The sequence below is a fragment of the Phalacrocorax carbo genome, chromosome 12 (assembly GCF_963921805.1).
Source record: "Phalacrocorax carbo chromosome 12, bPhaCar2.1, whole genome shotgun sequence".
Lineage (NCBI taxonomy): Eukaryota > Metazoa > Chordata > Aves > Suliformes > Phalacrocoracidae > Phalacrocorax > Phalacrocorax carbo.
In genome coordinates, this window is record NC_087524.1 from 21,040,328 (window position 1) to 21,056,974 (window position 16,647).

Genomic DNA, 16,647 nt, shown 5'->3' on the forward strand with positions numbered 1-16,647 from the left:
CCTGTATTTGGCTTCTGGGTTTTTTAACCTTATGGGTACTTAAAGAAAAAAAAAAAAAAAAGGAAAGGAATCTGAGATGTACAAAGCGCAGCTTTGTGAGTAACGCTGAGTATCATGGGGCTTGTGATTAAATCTGTATATAACATTTGAATGGCGCAAGAGAAGATACTTTATTTCCTAAGTAAATCAAAGTGCTTCGATATGGAATAAACTGCAAGCGTGTATTTATATGCTGCTCTCAGCTGCTCTTGTAGAGCATGACACCCACTCCGGGGCATACCAGCAAGCAGCAGCCCTGATGCAACCAAATATGCGGGTTTCTTCAGCACACAAAGTAGATGTCTGATTTTAAGCTTCAGCTATTAAGAGGCCGGCAGCACTGCTGCATCCCAACGAAGTCAGGCAAAGCAAGCCCCCCGCCCCGGGAGCTGCGGTCCTGGGACCGACGCGCTCCTCTGCCAGGACAGAGGGGACGAGCCTTCGGGGGGGAAGCCGAGGCCACGGAGGGAGGGTGACGGCTGCTTGTCCTACGCCCCAGGCAATGGTGGCATCGACCCGCCCTCGGCGGGTTTGGGCTGCCCGTGCTCGCGGGGAGAGGAGCCAGGGGGATGGGAGGGCAAGATCCGGGGCTGCTGCAGGCGAGGCTGAGTCAAGGTGTGAAGCCATCGCTTTTAACACAGATTTCACCAAAAATAGGTGTAAAGTAAGTTGCTGCTAAAAGGCTGCAAGACAGATGACCTAATACTGTTTCTAAAGCTGTTTACTTAGCTGCTTCTTACACATTTTATGAGTGATGCCGCAGCTTTTCTCTATACATTTTTTGATTTACGGAAAGACGACAAACAGGCGTTCGGCTGCCTTGACGATGGCCGTTGCTTCAGTCCAGCTCCAGCAGACCCAAGTGTGGAGGGGCTGAACCCATGAGGGCCACTTCTTGCCTCTGACAGCCCGGCACAGCCTCTGCTGCAGGCTGACAGAGCTGCTGCGCTGGGTGTGACCTGGACTCTTGTTATTTCTGCATTATTATTTTTAATATGAACTAATTGTCCCTTTTACGCAAACACTTGACGCTAAGGTGCGGTGATGATGAGGCGATATTACCAGGACTATGGAAAAGACACATGCGTGCAATGCTAAAAACAACACCTGTTTAGAGAAGTCAAACAGACTATTACAGACAATAGCTGGAGGATGTTATGTATTAAGGTTGCTTTATTTTATTATTTACACCTCTGAACTGGCCTGCCTGGAGTTGTTTTGCTGCCTTTTCCCTTTCGCCCTGCAAGAAAAGTCCAAACTTCCAATTTTGATAAAACTTCTATGCCAAGATGCGTCTCAGTTTCAGGATGAAATTCATGCTCGGGGTACGAGGGTGCAAAAATAGCAAAGTGGCGAGATAATTCACCTTGGACGTAGGAAGTTTCACCTGTATGCTTCTGCACCTGAACCCGGCACATCACGGGGAAAGATTCAAGCCCCTGCCACCAAATGAACGTCCCGATCATGTAGCACCAGGCAGTGCTGGGGTACGCTCTCTTTTTCGTAAAAAATACGACAAACCTTGCCTTCATTTGCACTGGCAACATTGCTGGAATCCCAAAGCAGTCCTTGATTGGAAAAAATTATTCAGCTCTACTCTCAATTTTCCTTTGTGTTATCTAGGAAGACCTTTCTTTTTCTCCAACCACGCAAAATCATCCAGAGTTTCAAGATGCATTTACATACTCTGGTTTCTTTTCAGATTGTATAAACCTTTCGCCTTTTACTAAAGATTTCCATGGAGAGGAACTCTTTATTTTTCAGCCTGGGGAAGAGAAGGCTGCGGGGAGACCGTATTGTGGCCTTCCAGTGCTTAAAGGGGGGCTGTAGGAACGATGAGGGTGACCTCTCTGGCAAGGCCTGTTGTGATAGGACGAGGGGTGATGGTTTTAAACTAAAGGAGGGGAGATTTAGGCTGGATATTAGCAAAAAAAATTTTATGATGAAGGTGGTGAAACCCTGGCCCAGGTTGCCCAGAGAAGTGGTCGATGCCCCATCCCTGGAAACATCCCAGGTCAGGCTGGATGGAGCTCTGAGCGACCTGATCTGGTTGAAGATGTCCCTGCTCAGGGCAGGGGGTTGGACTAGATGGTCTCTAAAGGTGCCTCCCAACCCAGCCCATTCTGTGATTCTGCATTTTGTTAAATGAGCCAGCTCAGGTTATATAAGACTTTAATTTCTCCGACCCATGTTAAGTATCTTTGTGGGACTGAAACGACCTCTGCAAAGCTGCCGTTGGTGGTTTCACGCTTGTCGTGAACTTTGAACACTGGTCTCTGAACCAAAGTACGACTCAGCCAGGACAGCTTTAGCTGACGCTCCTCGAAGAGCCGCAAGCCCTGGCAGACAGCAGGGTGTGCTTTTTCCGTTTCAAGACAATGCCTTAGTTTGGTCCAGAACTTGGGAGAGGAAAAAAAAAAAAGAAAGTTAGAAAACAACATACTACACAGAAACAAGATGCTCACTTATTTTCTGACAGAGTGGAGAAGCCTTTGGGGGATCTTGAAAGCATCTACAGCCAGAAGGCATGTGCGAGGTGCAGCAGGATGACAGTCTTGCAGCAGGAGCAGAGGCTTGTAGCTTCTCCACATGACAGAGTCTGGCAGTCTAAGTCAGTAATTATTATGTTTAAAAAACTGTTGTAGCAAGTAGGAAGGGAAGCATAAAACCTTGGAGGTATTAGAGTATCTGTGATTTTTTAGAAATATATTTTTATATATTTAAATGAGAGTTTTTCACAAGAATTTCTGCTCTTTACTCTGCACTAATAACCAGGAACAGGCGGCTGTTGCACGTGGGAGGATTACGGCAGGACTTCAGAGGCTAGCATCCCTCCCGCGAGCCCTTCCACCGATTTCCTCCTGTGGAAAGTGCTACATTTCTGCCTCGTCCGACTCCCTCTCCCGCACTTGGCTGCTTTATTAGCTTTTCTTTTCCCCCTGCCTGTCTGACGCCCCCAGACGGGCGCGGGCCAGGGAAGAGCACGCTGGCCGCCGCGGCCCTGCGGCGCTCCGTGGCCGCCGCGGCGCTGAGCTGCCCGGCGAGGCCTGCCCGAGCGGCGCCCCTGCTGCGCCCCGCAAACCAGTGTAACCGGCCGGGCCCTGCTTAGCGGCGCTTGTGTCCGTTTAGCGTAGCCATTGGGTCCCTCCCGCTGTAGGGTGTGTAAATGTACAGAGGTTTCATTCTCACCCATAACACAGTGTGGAAATTATTTCCCCTGTAACACCTTACGGGCTGGGAAAGCGTTAGATGTACACCTGCGTATTGCGGCGCAGTGCCTTTCTAAGAGCCCAAATCTAACACACAAACTTTTCTGTTTCATCATATAAACCAACCCGTAGCATCTTCTCCTAATGAGGGACTTTTTTTTACACCTTCCTTTCTACTACTTGACATTTTTTTCCAGAGAATTTGCAGAAAATCATTAACAGTTTCTAGGTTTTATTTCCAGATTTTAGATTTAGCACATCTAGGTATAAGGCTCTGCATCTGTATTAACGTAACACTTTTTTTTCTGATAGAAATCAATGTTCATGGATGCATTTACAAATAACAGCACGGGTACTCATTATCTTCATATCTCTGTCAATCTAGTCACCATTAATTGGCTAAAATATTAACGGTAAGATGTCACCACCGATGACCTCTTCATTTACATTTGTGAGTGACAGGAAAGATGAGAGTATTGACAGGGCTGACAGTGAATTTGGGAAGGAGGGTCTCTTAAGAGGAAAGATCAGGAGTCTAATTTTGGTGACTTTAAATTAGAATTTGCATGGAGACATTCAGGAATAGGCATCAAAAGAGGGAGTGAGAGGTAAGGCTGAATAGAAGGAGACAAATTGTGACTGGAGAGGTAGATCTGAGAGTTATTTGTATAAAAATGGACATTAAGCTGTCTATATGGATAAGCTGCTGAGCCATCAGCCTCGTTGTCAGGAGCAGCAGGAGTTCTGTTGTAGGATGTTCTGCAGAAGATGAGGAGGGCAAAGGAGGAAAGCGATAACTGAAGGGGAAGGGTAAGAGAAGCAGAAATTTCCAGAAAGGCTCATGAGTCCTGGGATTTAGCCCTAAGATGAGTATAGGCTGCTCAAAGAAGATTGAAACAAAGATGGAAATTGTTGACAGAATTAGAGAACTGGCCTTAACTTCCCTGAGAAAAGAGATTTTCTCACTGGCGTACGGCAGGATTGTCCTGTCCTGAGCTATTCCAGGCCGTATTCCAGATTAACAGGCAAATATATTGTGCGGTTTTCTTGTCTGGGAGGAAAAGCTTCAAACTGTTGTTCCCTTCCAACCTCAGTTATTGTATGACTCTTACAGATACCAATAATATAAGGTAAGGCTATTTGAAATACTCGGCAGCTTCTGAGCCGTACTCAGATTTTTTTTGTTTGTTTTACTTTTGTTATTTTTTAAGGAAAACTATCTTTCAGTGCAGGAGAAGGTTATACCTGTATTATATCATACCAAAAAGGGTTCAGGAAAGTTGATTTAACGTACTGTCAAAAGATGGTCTGTGTTGCCCATCACAGCGCAAAGGTGAAGGGTGAGGAATTATTATTGCCTGAATTGTACAGGTAGGAAAATGGGATGAAGAAAGAGAGAAGCTCAAGGTCACACTGAAAGTCTGTGACAGAGCTGGAAACGGAACCCAGGCTCTTCACTCCAATCAATACATTAAGAATATCAATGACCATCTCGCTTACCTCTTTCTCCCTTGCACATTGCCCCGGTGAGGAACTCACCACTTGGTTAAAACACTTGTGAGATTAACCAGTACTGCTGAAAACGAAGCAGCAGTCACAATAACACTATTTTGCAATGATTAATTCTCTAAAATTTCAGGTGATGAGTGGTGCTGATGGCATTAAGAAATTGCTCTGTGAGAAGGCAAGGCGCGATTGAGTCATATTGTGTGCTCTCTCACCTTTAAACTGCCTTGCCTGGACCTAGGAAAGTCAGCGGAGAGCAGGTGATGTTTTTCTGATTGCTGCGTTTCAGTTGTGCAAAATAACTCCTAAGGCCAGTTTAGAAGTGTTGCAGGACCATCGCTTACGGTGGAGCTGTTGCCAGCACGAACAAACAATAGTAGATACGGCAATAAATGATTTTGAAGAATCTGTTCTGCACTGCTTCCAATCTAGCAGGAGAGAAAAACAAATGAGTTGACAGATTTGCTGTGGAGCAAAGGTTATTGGTAAGTAGTTGAACTCACAGTGCTCGTTTCTTTTTGCAATGCATTTTACATCAAGGCTCATTTTTGACTTCCCAAGTCAGAAGAGCCTCATCCTCTCGCTGGCGCTGAGTGAAAACTCTACCGTTACATGCTAGCAATGTTAGAGCAGGGCTTCTCATGCATTATCACATTATTTTTGCTATCAGTTCAAGGAAATGGACACTTGATTCATCTTCTCGCATATATTGATTCAATCCTCCTTTTAATTTAGCGCTGGAGAAGGCTATTAGCCTCTATTCGCATTTACAATAAGATAATATAACCTGATAGCTGTTCTCCCAATCCATTATGGAAGAGGGATAAATAGTTTTGTTTCTGTATGTAAGGATCTATTGACTTATTCTCCTCAGCCGCATTTATAGTGGTTGCCGTCCTCAGTGCTGTATGTCTTAATAGCGTTTCACCTAGGTGGAGTATCGATGAAAGCTCCCTCTGAAGAGCAGAGATAAAGGTTCAGGTAATGCCTTTCGCTCTGAAAAGGAATCCAGCTTTTCCCCTTGAACTTCTGTTGGCTGTATTAAGGGCTGTGCAAAACGCCACCCCTGCCATCATCATTAATCATGCTTTCACAATCCTCAAGCTGCAAACCTGGGTAAGTGCTCTCCTGGCAGCATCCCTCGCTCCCTCAGCGTCGCTCGCGTCCCCTCTAGGCTGGCCTTCAGCCACATCGCCCGCGCCCGGGCTCCGGCGCGGCTCGCTGTCTGCACAGCAGGTGCTTGATCGGACCATCCAGGCACACCTGTGGGCTTGAGACGTGCTCATTTAATTCATGTGTGACTGTAAGCCTGTCTTGTCTCAGCCCAACTCGCTGCTGTTGCCATAGGCATCTCCATGGCATCAGCTCCAGCACCCTTTCTCCGTGTCGCTGCTCCCTTCCTGGCCTCGTTACTCAGATTAGTCACACCAGGATCTTTAAAGAAGCAATTCCTAAGCCGTGTGCTCGAGAACCCTTTTCTTTTATTCAGAAACCAGTGATTTTCTTTTAATTCTTAGTTTGGGACAGTCTTTTGAAGGATAGACACCGTGCCCTGCTGCCATAACTGCAAGCCCCGATGGGGTAGAGGTATTTAAAAGCAGGAGGGAGGAAGTGGGGGAAAATCTCAGAGGTTTTGCTAAATGAGTGCGAAGCCCAAACGTGTTCTGCCGTGCTACACGCAGAAGCATTGGTTGCCCCCTCCGTTTCAGCCCTGTGGGGAGGTCAGGAGTCGGCGTATTCCCCAAGAGAGAAGCCAGCGCGCGGGGGTGGATGCGCTGCACTTCTGCGGCGTCCCCCGTTCCTGCGTCTGGCGGGGAGCTCGAACGTCCTGCTGGGTCTTTTATGCTCCATTATCAAAACCCACTACGGCCAGTAACAAACGTTACACCCATCTGTACCCTCCTATGACTACCCAGCAACCAATAATTCATTTGCAAAGTGAAAGACGAGGTATGGGCAGTGGACAATTTTATTTTAAAATATTGCCCGTCTTGCCTTTACTTGTAATAGAGTGGCAGTGATCCATTTCCTATTTGTTTCTGTTTATATTTCTCGGACAGGATAAAATATATCAAAAATCAGTAAGAATTTTATATGATGCTAGGGAAAAAAAATTCTTTTGTCACTTTTCTTAAAAAGAAAATTAATATAATGTGTTAAAAAGTCATGATTCTAATTGTTCTTGCCAAGGAAAAGGTACACCTGAACTAAATTAATACGTAGGAGACTTGTTTCGTTCTGCAGTAACTACTACTGTTTTTTGAAAGGCCGTTCTGTTTCTGAGTTCCTTATCTGAAAAGGTTTACCATGTCTTCATGCAAGTAGTTGTCATGCTTTAAAAAAAATCACAAGCGGCAAAAAGTCAGAATTGTCAGTTCAGAAGACATTGCTTGTTCCACTGGGTAAAACTGAGAAAGCAACGCTGGCAAACGATCTTTAGGAAAAAAAAAAAAACAAAACACAAAACACAAACCCGATGGAAACAGCAGCGGAATGAAGATAAAAAGGGTTGCAGGCTTTATTCTCGTTGAAGGTTGGCAACGGGAAATCTGTTGGAGTAGAAGAAGAATATCTGATAGGTCATCTGTTGTCTAATGAAGAATAGAAGACAGAAGACAAGCTAGGAGAAGCAAGGTGATTCCAAACCTCGGAGGAATGTAAGATCTTGTGAGAAAAACATGAAAGCAATACCTTTATAAACTGACCAAATTTAATTTACTATCAACGAGCCTTGTAAGACTGCAAGCTGACAAAACCCATTTATAATGTTATGAGTAAGGCTGAAGTCATACATTTTTCTCCTATGGAATGATTTTATTATGTATTTGTTTCTTCTTCGTGCAGGTTTTCTGATTAAAAATTACCACTAAGATGTCAAATATTTCCTCGTCCTCTGATATTTGGGCTTAGTTACCCAATAACTTATTCTGCCTATCCATCTTCTTTAGCCACAATAAAATGTGTTTTCAAAGGACGAACAAAAGCAGATAAATATGCTGTCATTTAATATGCACGGTTTTCAGCAAAATGTCCGTATCGTTCTGCTCTCTATGTTCCTTGAGAGACACTGGAGTTGTCAGTGTGTTTTGTTGCAATATTTTAAATGCTTGGCCTCGTGATCAATGAGCATCGTGGCAAACGCAGTTGTGATTTCAAGTAGAAAGTCAGGAAATGCTCTGCATGAGGTGGTGGTCGCTTTTCTTTTAATTTGTGACAGTTGGAGAGGTGTGAAAACTGGATGCGTTAGGCTGGGAAGACGTTGTGGGTGGGATGTGGTAAGAGCGGATTGGCATTGCACTACGGGAATGCTTTGGGTACCGACATCCCCAGGCCAGGCTGCGTTCTCCTTTGCTGGGTGGAGAAAGAGAAAATGCCTTCCAAACTGATTTTCAAATTCAATGATGGCCACTAAGAGACTCCCTCGTGTCGGTATGTTTCTGAGGTTGTTTTTACAGAGCCGGTAGGAATCTTCGCTCTCCACAAACAGAGCTGTTCGCCCCGGGAGGAGACTCTGAGCTTCGTGGTTAGGAGGTTTAGTTCAGGGGGAGGAAGGTATTACCGAGTCCCACCAGTTTCTGAGCTTTATAGGCATGGGATTCCTTAACAGGACTTCTCTCTGGTCTTCCGCGCCGTGGAACGCAGTTGGGGTTGGAGTTCTTCATGCATCCACCGAGCTCAGTGTTTCTCTGCAGGCCAAATGGGTGAGGAAAGCAGAGGAGAGGGCAAAGCTTCCTGTTACTACAGGCTTTGGAAAATTGTGTCTTGGTTTAGCCCTGATTTAAAGGGGCAGATCTGCAGGAGGAGACGTCCCTCCCCGTTGTTCATGGAAAAATGGCTAGAAAACATAGGGTTGATTTTATGGAGGGGATAACGGAGCCCTGTGGTTGCATTTCCAGGGTGCGCAGCCCACGCTGGACGAGGAGTCCACCACGGCCCTACTAAAAGCCTGATCTCCTTTAGCACCGGTGAGCCCACTTCAGGGACTCAGCTGCAACTTGGGAGACGCTGCAGCAAAGGGCAAACCAACTTCTGTACAACATCGTATGGAAAGAAAACATCAGCGTTGAGGTGTCGTAGTGGCAGAGTAAGCTGAAAGATAAGCATGCGTTAACGCTGAGCGCTGCCTTCCGCTGTAACGCTGGGTTGCAGGGCGGCAGTTTCTTTGCCAGAATTGTTCTCGAGCCATTATGAAAAGAAGCTCTGTGCGGGGGCACGCTAATTTTATTTAGTGTTGTTTTAGAAATCTAGTAGAAAACCAGCTAAATTAGGCTAAACCACTCGATTCTGCTATGCGCTTTTAAATGCCCTAAAGTAAGAAGATTATGTTACCCCCTTCCCCATAAATCAGGATTAAACTTGCATTTTCAGGTTTTTGTGCCAACAAAATCCCCAATTTGCTGAGCCTAATTCTCTAATCATAAGCCAGAGGCCAGAAGTAGTGATGCACTTCAGAAACGGCAATGGCCGTATTATGTACGTGGAAGAATTAGGACTATTTTTTTCTAAACTATCAGGGCACTATTCCTCCTGCCATGGGAAGAGCATGTTCCTTATCTCTATAACCGTTGCGCTTTCTCAGCGCGGTCCATGTCGCCTTGTTTCTCATGCGCTTGTGTTAGAATTGGAAAATTTCACCTGCAGCACAGCATGCATCTATTAAAATCTGTGCCAACGTGCTCATATTATTTTTAAGAGAATGTAAGTTTTCCTTCATAAAATTCCAGTGGGCAATGAATTAAAAATGACAACTCTATATACGGTGAAAACAAGAAAATAAAATATACAAAACATTGCTAATGATCAGTTCTTGAAAAATTTACCAGACACATGCTACCCAGGGAGCTAAACTCATTAGCAGAGACTGATACGAAAGCTGAGATACTCCAGGATGAGGCTCAGACACAACATATTCAAATGAAATCTCTTCAGCAAAATTGTTTTGTTTCCTTCACAGAGATATTTGGCAACAGCATGTCTTCCTTTAAACACAAGAAGTATCTGGGAGGTTGCGGCACCTCGTTAAGCAGCCACCCAGATGTTTACGCGCTCAGGAGCTCTTCCCTCCTTGGGGAAGGCGGAGGAGCTCCTAACGATGGGCCGGAGATGTTCCCTGTTTTGTCAGGGCGGGTCGCGGTGTCGTCGTGCTCGGCCGCGGCCCCGCGTCCCACCGGGTGGTCCTGCACGTCGCCTTCTCCCCCGGCAGAGCCGATGGGGAGCTACAGACCCGGGCGCGCTGCAGAGTGACGCGGGCCATCCGCACGGTGCCAAGCACGCTGTCAGCACTCAATAAATTGTAGCGATTGATAGTAATCTGGATGACCTCACTTGATGACCGCGTGACATTGGATGTGTTGGATGACAGTGTACGCCAATCCGTTAAATTAAGAGAGCTGCGTACATAGTGTGTGTAGCACTTGAATGCTGACACCTTCTAGAAACAGACAATGGTTTCACACCTCATTTGCAAACTAAAGGAGATATGAAATGAATTAAACTTCCTGCAAACACTCAGGAGGTTTACAAAGAGTCCTATCTCTAAGTCTACTGTACTATTTTGCATAAAAGAATTCAGTATCAATGTAATTATTAATGATAATTCTAAAGTAGTTGTGCTGCTTCAGGATTTTTCAGATTAAGAATGTAATGAATTAGTAATAAAATCCTAACACAAATTTATTCCTAAATACAATTTCCTTTCTGGTTGTGAATCTCTTTGTATTTATTATAAAAGATGTACTTGTTGAAATAGCTTTTCTCCGGCGGCGTGGTTTAAAGATGCATGTCTTCGACAAAGTCAAATTTCTATTAGCGAACCACTTCAGGAAGAGTCTGCCTTTTCTTTAAGCAGAAGGAGGATTTGACTGATGTGTCCTTGCGTGCCGTAACAATAAATGTCTTTATAAATACCCGCCTCATCCGCAGCCTTACCCTACGTGCAGCGCTGGCGGCGCGGAGAAGGGAGAAGACTCTGAGAACTTGAGCTGCTCCTCTCCCTAATGAAGCCCATTACCCTGCAGCAGCACCCAGCCTAATAACCATGCCTAAGTGAGAAAGTCAGGCCCGTTTGCTCTTGATTGCTCCTCTTTGCTGGCTGCCTCCGCGCTCCCAATGTAAATCCTCCACCTTCTGAACTGCCTGCACTTACCCTCCTAATCGTTAACACATACCTTTTTATTTGTTCCCTTTGCATGCCGTTAGGTCTGTGTGACACCGCACATCTGCGCCTCAGCATGCCTTTTCTGCAGACCAGTGAGTCATTAGGAGAGATAAGATGAGTCCCAGATGTTGAAGAAACGTGGTAGCACTTTGTGGATTACAACTGGGACAAATAAAAGCCAAAGGTTTAGCTTTTATTGGGCACCACGAGGTAAGCAAGTTCATTTAGTTACGTGGAGGTGGTGACGCTTTGTAGCTTAATTTTTCTTTTTAAAATGAAAAAAAATCTCTTGAAATTATTTTAAAATAGTAATGAAATAATTTTCAACCGGTGAAGGTTGAATCCCAGCTGCAAAGCAAGAAAACCTTCCATTTTCTCCTCCTATCTCTTCTCCGCTCATTGCTTTCCCTCCACGAGGCAGCTTCTGCTCCTGGGACATCGGTACAAAGGCTGGTGCAAATTCTGCTCTTGCTGGGTTTTCAGTTTTGGTGAAAGACGTGTTTTTCCTGGGAAATTGTAGGGCTTTGTCACCAGCTCTAGGGAAGGTTACAATTTTGTGTTGGTAATTTAGAACGTTTCTTGTCTGTTTTGATATTCTGTGAAATGAGAAAAAGCAAAATTTAGTTAATCTGGTCGGTGCAGTAAAATCTGGAGGTCGGTTTCATTCAAAACAGAGGTCTGCTTCCTTATTTAATACCCAGATGGGAACACACCTTCCTGGTTTGATGGCGAGGTCTGGCTCCGAGCCCTGGTTTCCCATCTTCCCGGTGGATGCGGTCACTCTGTACCTGCCAGTCCTCAGCAGGAACCGGCCTCCAAGCCCAGTCCTTCCAGGGAAGCTAATGGAGATGAAATTTTCCATAACCTAAAGAAAAATCCCTGTGCATTTTATATATATCTCCAGTTTTGGCACCCTACCCTGTGCTAACTTCTGGTGACAAAGTAAAAGCTAAACCCCGTGCCCCCATCGCAGTGATCCACCAGGTGACGATAACCCACCCTGGAAACGCCTCAAGCCCTGCCACGGATGACTGTTATCACCTTCCTGCTGCGGCAAGGCTCGCGCTTAAATGGGTGAAACATTGCTAAAATATTGATTACTTGGCATGATAAAAATCCCAGAGGAAAAAGTACTTTTGTCCTGGAACAATCCCAGAGAAATTTTGCAGTGGCAGGGTTGTTTAATGATATTACCATGAAAAAGAATTGATGTTTGCTGAAAATGAAGATATGCTCTTATTCCATTCTCAACTTTGGCCTCCAGAGAACTAATTTACCAAGACATACTTTTTCTTGTATTTAAGGCCACTGGAGCACACGCTTTACATTAGACATCCTGATCTGTGTTAATGATGGCTCTGGTAAAATTTTCATATATGAATGTATTTTTCCTAGTGATCCCGTTTTCTGTTCAGATTATATTAGCATATTTAATGTGAATAATAGTAGATTCCTGTTTGTTTCAAACCACCACCAGAGCTCTGGAAAAGTGGAGTGGCTTTTCCTCTGAGTTCTCTCCAGAAGTGAGAGCTACTGGATGTGGCACGTCCTCAGCGTGGCGTGTACCTGTGCTCTGACACGGTGCTGGGTTTTAGTCTTAAAACTGAAAGGTTAATTGTCTTTAAAATTGTTTGCACATGGGCAGAGCTGCAAGTCCACGTGCTTATTTGCCTTTCCTTTCAAGCTGAAGGGTGTGGAGAATCAAAACGTCCAAACTGTTTCTTTCAGGTTCGAGGCTGTAAATGGCCTGTTACTACCAGACTTTCTGAAGGAAACAGTCTAGGAGCAGCTTTAATTTACACCACGGAGAGTGGAGAAGGAAGATTAGTGGCTGATTTTATTCTTGCAATACCTAACTTCTTGGAATTCTTTTGAAATGCTATTTCTAAAACCACCACCACCAAAACCTGATTCTGGCCCCAAGTGTGGGATCCCCACTGGCTGCAGTCTGGGAAAATCTGGGCACGGGTCTGCACCCACGTTGAACCTCAAAGTAAAACCCCGAAGGAGAGATCCTAGTTAGACCCAGCAGTCATGCCTAGACTTGGAAAAGCTTGGGAGTTGAAGCGTGTGAATATTTTAGATCTGGAAAAAGAACTTACATGATTTGTTGTAGGAATAAGTAAGTTTTATAGGTTCCCTGAATTTTGCTTCATTAACGTGTAGAAAATACTAATTTTGCTTCATTAACGTGTAGAAAATACTAAGGTACTCTTGAATTTGCCTTACAAAGTGCTACCACAGGAAAAAAAAAAAAAACAAAAAACAGGAAAACTGCTATAATGGTTGGTTAATGGTTAGTTAAAAACCTGTGTCAGAAACGTTGCAGGCCCCTTCGGTGACAGATACCCAGGATGTGATTTTCGAGTACGGGACGCAAAACGGCGTTAACATGAAGGCCACAAGGAACGGCTGTCACAGCTCTGACCTGTCTGCCCAAGGGGGTAAATGGGAAGAGAAATAATACCTCATATCTCCTCCTGGGGTCTCTTGCGGGAGCCCTGGCACTCTTCCCCACTGCTCTCCAACCTTGATAGATGCCACGGAGGATTGTGCTATTGCCCCAAAGCAGGGGAGAAATCCGCTTTCCTGTATTATCACAAGGAGGAGGCAGGGAATGCCTTCCCACTCTGAGACTCAGGCTCAGGGGCAGCTGCTCCTAACTTGGGGCTGTTTGCTAAGTCATTATTTAAGCTGAGCTGTGCAGGAAACTGTGAAGGAGGAAGTTATTCTTTGTAAATTTGTATTTTGGTATGTATTTTCTCAACTAGCAGCTCTTCAAAATTCTCACTGTGAAAAGTGCTACATGTTTAGTGTTTGAAGAGACTCCCCTTTTTATTTAATCCTGAAGTTTTTGCATCGTGGAGAACAGCTTTACGCCTACCCTGGTTGCCTGCCTTATTGTGGTATTTCGGGTCAGCGCTGCACTCGTGAGTTTTCATCCAGCCACTGAATCCAGCACTGCCAGCAGTGCCTCAGCAGCGTCGTGGGTAGAGCTGATTTAGGAACTGGTGCTGTAACGTGCTGAGCACTCCTGCGTGCTGCTGAACGTGCTTGTCTCTGTTCTTTCCTGTGTTCGGTGCCTCCTTGGGTCAGACGCCCTGTGGCTCTGTGTTTTGGAATTGAATCGAGACCCTACAAACATTAAATCACTGTATTCTGTAAGAACGATGTGAAATTCCGGACCTTGTCTCCATCTTGATTGTTTGTAGGTGCTGGGGTTGTCCTTAAGAAACAGTCAGCATCTTGACTCATCCCTCTAAAAATGTTCAACCTCTGTGTGAGTATTTTAAACTGTGATATATATAGGGTAATTAGCACCACATGCCTCCCCCTCCCATTCATATTTGTTGATTTATTTATTTTCACTTGCTAAGATACTGTAAGAATTAAGCTGTTTAGTACCTGAAATTTTCTGGTTTTCAGCCTGTATAATGCATTCTCACTTCTGCCAGTTGCGAGGCTTCTCCATTTGTCAGTGTGTTGGTTCACCTTTTGTTCCAAGCAGTTGTTCCACTCGCAGAGTAGCTCCATTATCCCTGCATTTGCCTGTTTGCTGTAATGAAGACAACTGGGTTCGTAGTAGTCTATTAAATGGTCTATTAAATAATGTAGTTGCTGGAGGGACCCTGGTAATACTGTAAGGAGTGGCTGGGTAATAATTCTGCGATTCAGATGTTGCATGGATTTCCTTTCTGTTACAGCCATTTGAAATGTTTTCTTGAGAATTTTCATAAATCTTTCTACTTCTTGGCTGGTCGGCAGCCAGGACGGATCCACTTGTTTTACCAGAACCTGAGATATTCAGCAGATGGGGCAAGTTCTTTACCGTTGGAACTGTGAGTCCATCATGAGGTTAATGACTGCTACCCTACAAGGTACAGAAAATAGGCAGGCTGGACTGGCCACCTGGCTGAAGCTAAAGTCATGGCTTTGATTACAGGAGGTACAAATCTGGATTAACTTCAGAGAACAAAGGTGTGTATTTACTTTTCTGGATGCGATGGCAGAACGGGTCTAGTGGTCTACTGACCTTGATCTGTGAATATCTACGAAAGGCTTCTATTTGTGTTGTACTTTCAACCAAAATATCAGGTGCTTTAAAAGCCATCTCGGACCATCTCAGTGCTTCTAAGGTTTTATCTCCAAACACAGAAGTGATGCACTGTTTTACAAGGTTTTAATCGATGCACAGGCTGCGTAAGCGACGGGCTGTGTTGAAGCAGAGCCTGAAAAGTATGTTTCTTGACTCATACTCCAGTACTTTAAGTTAAAGACTTGATTTCCCTTTAAGAACTGGATCCCAAAGCCACATGAATAGTCCTGCTGAGATTATGGGCTAAGGATTTTTCTGAATTGAGTATTAATTAGCTACCTTGCCATTTGCAGTAGTGCTAGTTGTTAGACATTAATGCACTCGTATGGGTTAAAATGTGTACGCTACTAATATTTTTTAAGTGTTTCTTTTTTCTTCCACAAAGAGAATAGTTTTCCTTTTTCATCTGCTCTTCAGTTTTTCTGCTATGCAATAGAAATGTTGCATTTACACTCTAATTTAAGCATTGTTACTCCAAATCATCACGATAATACAGTGCCACGGGGAGTCTGTGCAATGAAATGTGTTTTGGGACAAGTGCTCCTTCTTCATTAGAAGAAGGACCTTCACTCGGATGTGATCGAAAATGAAGAGCATTGAATCCCAACACTCCTTTGCTTCCCTGTGTGCCATTGAAGTACAAGTAATCGTTGTGCATTAAAACCACTTCAAATGCAATGACAGCAACCGTGAAGGCAGCTTTGCTTGGAGTGCTTCTGTTGGTAAGAGCTTTTATTGGTGCGACTGCGTTTTACATCACTAACACTTAGCTGATTATTTTGTTCTCTGTCCCTTGAACAGAGCAGGAGGGAGCGTTTCTGCTTTGGTCTTGTTTTCATTCATTGAAAGCTCGACTGGATCCTGTCTTTCTGTCTTATGTTCTTTTTGGACTCAGAGCTGCTCAGAAGCCCACCGCACTTTCAGGGTAAGAGCTTGTTTCCATCCCAGTTTTCCAGTTCTGGTTTTCTGTGAGCGACTCTGTCCCCTCGATGTGCGGGAAGGACGATGACAGGGGTGTTTGCGTTACCCCTTTCCCATGGTCGGATTGTTTGGTAGCTTTGTTCCCTTTTGCCATCAGGTTGTATCCTGTCCTCTTATATTTAAGAGAGAAATCGATTCCAGAGCAGGTATGACATTTCTTTTCGAGATGAACCGCCTGTCAGTGTTTGTACTCGCAGGTCTTGTTTCTGTGGTGTTCCTTACCCAGGGACACTGGTGGTGTTGGGCTACTGGAAGAGCTGAGACCCTGTGGATGACCATCTTCCACACTCTACATTTTTTTTTTGTAGTCCTGATTCCTTTGTTCATCTTAATTTTACTTGTTATCTGAAAATCAGTGTGCCTTTTACAACTACTGTGTTGCTTTCTTCCCCTTTCACTTGCCCTAAGAAATTATTGGATATTTCTCCAAGAGCTCTGTGCATTAAGATTTTGATTTTGTTTATGCTTTGTAGCACTGTTTCAACACTTAATTTCCTTTAGTACTTTTGCTGTGGCACCTCAGTATATTTCATTTATTCTGCAGAATCCATTTTTTCAGTACATTCAAAACTTCCTGGTGAACTTAAAATTCAAACTGCTGCTGACTCTAGGGACCAGAAACCTTCACAAGCATTGCAGTTCTGTCCTGTCCTGGGAGT

The 16,647-nt window shown here is 44.5% G+C and overlaps 1 long non-coding RNA gene and 1 other non-coding gene across 2 annotated transcripts; both read left to right on the forward strand.

Annotated features, from left to right (window-relative positions):
* The first annotated feature begins 613 nt into the window (after positions 1 to 613).
* LOC135315524 (uncharacterized) lies at positions 614 to 7,633 on the forward strand. Its single transcript, XR_010375020.1, has 2 exons — positions 614 to 2,833; positions 3,283 to 7,633. It is a non-coding gene; the product is annotated as an uncharacterized LOC135315524 (long non-coding RNA).
* Positions 1,728 to 1,795, forward strand: LOC135315570 (U5 spliceosomal RNA). Its single transcript, XR_010375047.1, has one exon. It is a non-coding gene; the product is annotated as a U5 spliceosomal RNA (small nuclear RNA).
* Positions 7,634 to 16,647: the final 9,014 nt, after the last annotated feature.